At 39.6% G+C, this 8,027-nt stretch overlaps 1 long non-coding RNA gene across 1 annotated transcript; it reads left to right on the plus strand.

The window, feature by feature from the left end:
- Nucleotides 1-2,860: 2,860 nt before the first annotated feature.
- Nucleotides 2,861-6,702, plus strand: LOC116098910. The gene is made up of 3 exons (XR_004121994.1): nt 2,861-2,958; nt 4,765-4,864; nt 6,645-6,702. It is a non-coding gene; the product is annotated as an uncharacterized LOC116098910 (long non-coding RNA).
- Nucleotides 6,703-8,027: the final 1,325 nt, after the last annotated feature.

The following is an 8,027-nucleotide window of genomic DNA, read 5'->3' on the forward strand; positions in this document are numbered from 1 at the left end:
TTTGCATTGGATATTACTATACTCAGAAATTATTTCATATTTTCCTCTCACACCCATTGAACTTTGTTTATTTTAGGATAAGGTCTCATTATATAATCCAGGTATATCTTGAATTTGCAAATACTGGTATTTTATTTTAGGCACGCACCACCATACCTGGCCACCTCCCTTTAATATTTGAACTTTTCCCTGTATGCCATCCATCATTTCTGTGTCATCCCCTTTCAGAACACAAACAAGTTTCATTCCTGGCAACATGATCACAAGACACGTTTACATAAATAATTGGAATCTCCATTCCTTCCCCCTTTGTTTTCTCTTTAGTGGATGACTGTTTTAGTGTTTTAGTTGTCCTGATTTCCATAGACAGAGTCCGTGCTGGTGATGAGCCAGCATCCATAATGGGGATCTATGGCAGGCATGTCGGCGGCAGCAAGAAGGAAACTTGGAGTTGAGCAGTTCTTCCCCTTGCCGACCCCCGTGCTTCACGGCCCTCCTCCATTCATCTGTTCAGCAATCTAAAGGCCATAGTGTAGATGGAAAACCAAGTTCTCTGCCTTGGCTGAAGCTCCAAGCTTCCTCACCCAGATGCCATCAGTAAGAACAGGGACTCTCAAGCCTGATTTCTCTTCTGCCAACTCACTCCACACATACAAGCATGTAATTTGACCTTTTAGACAGGTAATTTTTGCACAGAGATGAAAAAATTAGTCTTATATTTTTAGGCAGAGTTGGCAAATGTATTGTTTTTGACTCTTAACTTGCTGTAACACGAAAACAGACTTCCCTTATCATTCCCAAATAACACGCTTCCTCCCACCGTACTTGACTGCTACACACTAGATAAAGATATTTCTCATTTTCTTCCAATAAACTCTATTTGCTTACTGGAGAAAAATGAATCCTAAGCATATGGAACATTTTCAGGGAAATATTTCTTTCTCAAAAAGTAGAAAAGCATTCAGCTTTTCATAAAAGGACAAATCTTAGCTAATATTTGAAATAATTCTCTGTGGCAGATAACAGAAAATATCTTCTGCTGTTCTGGAGTATATGTATGTATGTGTGTGTGTGAGGATATATATGTATGTATGCATGTGTGTACATGTGTGTGCTTGCTTTTTTGTAGCAATCGTTTTTATTTTCTCACTTGGAGATTATTTTTCATGATTTAAAGTTTCAGTTGCAGAAATTTTCAGTCAAATATTTAAGTATGTCATGATGAAGGTATGGCTCAGTGAGAGGTCTTGCCTAGCATTTGGAGCCCCAGTACCCTTCCTCCATTAATTTAAAAAAGAAAAGACAGAATTTTAACTAGAAGGCAGGCGTGGAGTAGTTGACAGAAAACTTCCCATTTTTATATCACTTTTTAACTTTAAGGAGAAAGTACTAATGATACGTATGACATAATGATAAAAGTCTTCAAATTCTCATGTCCTTTGGTTTGTGCTGGAAGGTGACGTCAGTGTAAGATGTCAGCTATACTCAGGTATGGGTCCACAAACTGTCACCATTCCATGAAAAGATTAGTGTGAAAGCAAGTGGATTTTGAGATATTTACAGTAATTCAATGCTGCCTCAGTATTTGATATTGTGTTTTATAAATATAGCAGACATTATTGTTTAACTTTTAACCAAAAAGTAAAGAAAATGTCCATCAAAGGTAATCTGAGAAACACTAGTATAAACTAAAATCAATAAATAATAATAAAAACTTCAAGTTTTATCCTTTATTTTCCTACTAAATTATCTTTGTAGGGCGGTTTGTGAAGTTCATGGTCATCTCTGCCTGGATTTTTATTGCAGATTCTTTTGATGGTTGGCTTTCAAGAACCTCTGAATATAGTCTCTGAATACAGTACCTGTCTCATGATGATGCTCCTGAAACAAGGCCAGAAGAGCTGGCTGTGCATCAGGTAAATGAAAGCTGTCTGTTTAATCACAGTGACGCCTGTGCCCCATCACACACACATAGGCACCCTGCATTATTTCTGTCCCTGAAACTTGTCTGCAGGGACTCACCACTGGAATTTTTCAGTACTACATTTTCCATTATTTTGAGAATTGCCTTTATGTAATCACTTTAAGCAACAACAAATCAGGAAACCATTACAAAATTCAGATGAAGCAGCCGTTCTCACTGTCTGGGCTAAATTGTTATTTGAAGACATGTAATTGAAAGTCTGCTCCTAAAATACATCTTCTGATGAGCTGAGATCAGAAGCATATCTTTTCTCTCTCATTACTTTAAAATCTTTTCTTATGTGGGCTAAACAAATTCAATTTATTTTCAGTGAAGTACATAATCATATAGCATTCACTATGCAGAGCTGGGGGTGTAGCTTAGTAGTACAGTGCTTGTCTAGCATTCATGAGGCCCCAGGTTCAGTTCCTAATATGGCATGCATAAATAAATAGATAGACAGACAGATAAACAAATCACAATAACCATAAAGCACTTATAGTTTCTCTACAATATCCCCCTCTTTTATTAAAATAGAATATTAACTTCCATGGCAATGGACTCTGTATACAGAGCTAAACTAACATCTAGCATAAGAAATCTTGGCCAACTCTTGATATAAACACATTGTTTCAAATAATGCTGTTAGAAATAACTTTTTGTGTGTATGTCATTGGAACTACTTAACAATGTTCTCATAAGGTTTTATATATGCAATCTGAAAGCTGCAAATATAGGAGACAAAATCCTAACTATGCAAATATCTAGGTGTATACCCATATACTCTGAGTATAAGGAATTTATAAAAATCCTGTGGCATATTTTGATGCACTGAGTTATTCTCTAGAAGTGAAGAAATTGACATGAAGGAATATGGATTTGGTTTCATCCTGATTAAATAAGCATCAAGAAGTGTCACCCAGGCAGGCACTGCTAAGGCTCACTGACGACCCAGAGAGACTTCCTGAGACCGCATTGCTGGATCCAAAGCACAGGTAGAGAAGCTGCACTTGAGTGGAAGAGACACAGCCTTGTCACACAGAAAAGGGAGCCAGAAGAGGATAGGCAGGATAGGTCTGGAAAGTTGATACTGTAGAGAACAGAAGAAGGACTTCCACTGGAAGGCTTCTGATTTCTGCTGATAAGGCTGAGATCATCTACTGAGTAGGTGGTGGGGAATAGAAATCTGCTTTTTTAAATGTTTAATAAACATTAGCTAGTGTGGTAGCAGTAATGCTTGCTCTTATGCTAGCTTTTGGCTAGTACTCAATGTCATTAAGTAGGTAAAATGACTTCTTGTGCTCTTGGGAACACAGGTGCTGATTTGTATCTACTATCATTTACATATTGATCTTTTTCATTAAAGAATGTCAGAAACTTCAACTGGGATAGGAACTTAGGCCTTGCTTTTCATTTTCATGACAGTATCTATTTTCTAAATTTTATTTTTATGTCTTAGTGTATATATGCATTTATATTAGATATACAAATTGTGTGTGATATGTTAGGAATCTCGGTGTGTGTGTGTGTGTGTGTGTGTGTGTGTGTGTGTGTGTGTGTGTGTGTGCGTGCGTGCCATGAGACACTGTCATAAGACAACTGTCAGCTTCTCCTTTCTCTGAGTTCTAGAATTGAATGCAGGCTGTCAAGATTACACAGCAAGCACTTCTAATGAACCATCTTACCTGCCTTTATAATGTCTATTTTTGTTTATTTTGCACCCACACTCTTTCTCTCCTTACCTCCTCCCCACTTGTGTGTGTGTGTGTGTAAAAGAGCAGTGTGTCTGTATATGTGAGTGCATATGCCAGAGGTGATTGTGAGCTACCCAGTGTGTATGTTTGGGTTCTCTACAAGAGCAGAATGTCAAGAGACAGTCCTTTAACTACAAGCTCTCAAAATCAGTGAATCTTAAAGTTATTAGAGTCATTGAGTTAGATGTGCCTGTAAATGACAACAAACCCCAAATACAGTGACTTAAACATGATTAATGATTTGGGGGTGGTGGGGATGTGTTGACTGAAACAGGATCTCATTATATTCCTAGACTGGTCTTGAATTTTCAGTCCTCCTGCCTCAGCTTTCTGGGTGGTGGGATCACAGAAGTGTCCCACCATGCCCAACTTCTTGCTTGTTTTTTTTTTAAGAGTCTTAAGTATGCAGTCAGTACAGGTATGGGCCTTCCCAGGCATTCTCTGGCTCTTTCGTTTTTTCATAATACCAGCTTTCAGTTTCTCTATGCAAGGTAATCCATATTCTGAGTAAGAAGGTAGAAGAAGTCCAAGGAAGAGGGACCACAAACACTCTCCAGAGATTAGGAACTTACAGAAGGTTCTCAGGCTTCCATAGGACAGTTTGCTTACATTCAAAAGCTGGGTCTGTGGCAAGGCTAACTCATAAGACCCTGAGAAGTGTTTATTTAGGGCAGTTCCATGTTCAGCTCAAACTTGTGTCATAGAGGAGGGAGAGAAACAGATATTAGGGATGGCTAGCAGTCCGCCACAGCCGCAAAGCAGGTTTCTTTTGCTGAGCAGCAGCAGACTATAAACAGAGCTCATGCCAGCACTCAGCTCCGACATCCTAGAGAACATGTATAGACAGAAACCTGACGGGCTGTCTCGGGCACCTGTTGACCACCTGCTAGCCCTTGTGCTCTTGATGAAATATATTTGTGTCTTACAGAGTCTATCCCTTCGTTTCTGTGTTTGGATTGGATAAAATCCTTTTGAACTTAGAATACTGGCAATCTGCTCAAGCTCCAGATAAAGAAGCAACTTATTTGTATCTATTTTTCCATCTAGGTCAAGAGACTCAGAAATGAATTTTCAGGACCCAAGAAGCCAAGTACCAAGTGTAGGAAAGGAAAAGCAATATTTTCCTAACCAATCTTAAGCCTGAAGGGTAAGGCTTCCAAGACTAAAATATATACATTTATTTAATATCAGTTTTGTGTTACACATGAGGTCAGCAGAAATTTGGAAATCTTTGTGCTTTTGTGGACCACTGTGCAGAAGTTTGACTAGAAAACCACAGAGGTGCAATATACTCACAAACTCGGGGCTAGCAATGTAGCAAAACCTGTTTGTTCATTTTTTTTCCTGCATCTCCATACATTCTCTTTAGACATAGGAAAGATATCTCTGAGATGAGCAACTCAACATTTTTTAAATTAAAAAAAGAATTTTTAACTATTCATTTTATGTGTATTTATATTTTGCCTGTCTGTCTGTCTATTACATAAGTACACCATGCTGCCTACAGAGGCCTAAAGAGGGCACTGGATCCCTTAGAACTTGAGTTACGTACACTTGTGAGCCACCTGTGTATGGGAATTGAGCCTAGTCCTCTGAAAAAATAGCCAGAGCTCTTAACCACTGAGGCATCTAAAGACTGACTTTAGAGGACAATTGGAGAACTCTTCCATGGTCTGCTTTAAAGGAGAAAGGCAAGCAGCAGCCAGAAGACCGTAACTGTTTTCTCAAATGCCAGAGGACCATCTATTGAAGTAGCATCCTTAAGAGCTGTCACTGTTACTGCAGTATCTTAGAAGGGCTTAGTGTGGAACCCACTCTGTTAGTTAAGACAGAATACTGTGTGGTCAACTGAACTCCCAAAATAAACATATTCAACAAACGTCTGGAGACATATTCAGCTATTAACTGCCTGTACACCTCTTGCAAAGGACCAGAGTTGGGTGCCCAGTACCCGCATCAGGCAGCCTAAAACTGGCTATTCCCCTAAATCTATGAGGATCTGATGCCTCTGGCCTCTGTGGGCACATGTGCATGATTAAAAACAAAGTAAATCTTTCTTTTTTAAAAGTGAATTCATCTGATTTTAACCATGCTTGAGTTAAGCTATCACACTGTTTTATTTTGTAATTTGTATTTATTTTCTGAGAATTTCACACAGTACATATTATCTCATTCTTTCCCATTCCTCACCTCCTCCTGAGCCTGCCCAGGAGTGTGGCTGATAGTCCCATTATCACTCCATTGAAGAAAATTGATTTTCCCCTCTCTCAGCAGCTATCAATTTTCAAATAGATTCTTGGCTGGAGGCAGGACTGATAGGCCACTTTCCCACTTCATTGGTGGTATTTGGCCTGGCCTTAACCTCTGCAGCTCCAGTGCATACTGTCACAGTCCTTGTGTTCTTAGTGCATTAGGCCTGTTGTGTTTGGAAAATACAATTTCCTTGAAGTCATCCACCACTTCTGGCTCTTATAGTCTTTCTGCCCCCTTTTCTCTGAGTCTTGAGGGGAGGAGTGTGATGAAGAAAGATGTCCATTCAGGGCTGAGCACTCTGAAGTCCCTCTTTCACCCTGCTCATTGTCCAGCTGTGGGTCTCTAAGCCATCATAGTATTGATAAAATCTCTTTGTATTTGACCTTATTGTGCAAAATAATGGAGCGAAATAATATTTGTTATAGTTATTAATTTTATTAATGGGTGTTATTAATTTTTTTATTTTTTAAAAAATATTTTATAATATCAGTAAGTATTTTGCTTGCATGTGCACCATATATGTTCCTAGTGCTGAGTCCCATGCAACCGGAGTTATAGATGGCTGTGAACCACCCTGAGCCTTTGCTGCAGCCTCAGAGACAATGTTCGTGTAAAATAAAAATGTTAAAAATAGAAGTTTCATTAAGTTTTTTGTATATTTCTTTGTTTATTAGGAATTTCACATGCCATGATGTGCTTGTGGAGGTCAAAGATCAATTTGAGAAGGTAAGTCCTTTCCTTCCACCAGGTGCATTCTGGGTATAGCTTAGCAGCAAGCATCTTTTCATTTAAACCACTTTGCAGGCCCTAAAGTTTTTATATAAAAATGAAACCAGCATTTTTTTTAATTTTTAGTGAAGGCTTTAATCCAAGGCTTGTGGGACACTCAAAGCAGAGTACTGTGGGGTAAAATATTTTCAGAGGACAAAATTGAAGGAGAGAGTTAAAATATTTTATTAGTATCATATTTTAAAGCCTGAAGCATTTCTGGGTTGCTTTTCATGTTCTTCTTCCCTCCCAGTATCTGGCTCTGACTGTTGTGGGAGCCCCAGGATGGTTACTTGGCACCTTCTGAATGCAGACACTGAAGCAGGCTTCTCTGACTCTTCTTAGCCCTTCAGTATTACAAGGCAGTGCAACTTCACAGTCATTTGAGATTCTCTTGAAAGTGCTTCAAAAGTGACCTAAAGATTTTTTTTTATTTAAACTGTTATGTCTTATGTGAAGAACACCGAGTATGTGTCTCTCTGTTGAAGCTGTTAGAACACCAAAGCCTTTAATATGTCCCTACCATAGTGCTGGGCTTCACAAATGCTATACAAGTACTCTCTACTGAGCTGCACCCCTAGCCCGATGCTGCCCTTCCAGAAAGAACTTGAGCCATGTAGGCTGTTGAGATGGTTCAGTGGGTAAGGGCACTTGGTGTCAAGCTTGACAACCTGAGTTCCTTCCCAAGATACCACATGGTGGAAGGAGAGGGCCCACTCCTACACACCCTCACACACCCTCACACACACCCTCACACACCCTCACACACCCTCACACACACCCTCACACACCCTCACACACACCCTCACACACACACACACCCTCACACACCCTCACACACACACACATACACCCTCACACACACACTCACACACACACTCACACACACACTCACACACACACTCACACACACACACACCCTTCACACACACCCTCACACACACCCTCACACACCCTCACACACATACACATACACACACACTGTGGCATGTTATACACATACTTAGGCACTGTCATCTTTATTTTTATTTAATTTAAAGTGTGAATATAAAATATTCTTATACCAAAAAAGCATCCTGACATAAAGTAAGAAGTACCTTTTCCCTAATATTATTACTATGAGTTGTAATAAGTCATTCCACAATGTCTTTTTAAAGGGAGGTACTAAGCCAGGCAGTGGTGACACACGCCTTTAATCCCAGCACTTGGGAGGCAGAGGCAGGCAGATTTCTGAGTTCGAGGCCAGCCTGATCTACAGAGTGAGTTCCAGGACAGCCAGGGTTACACAG

This window comes from Mastomys coucha, unplaced genomic scaffold (genome assembly GCF_008632895.1).
Source record: "Mastomys coucha isolate ucsf_1 unplaced genomic scaffold, UCSF_Mcou_1 pScaffold20, whole genome shotgun sequence".
NCBI lineage: Eukaryota > Metazoa > Chordata > Mammalia > Rodentia > Muridae > Mastomys > Mastomys coucha.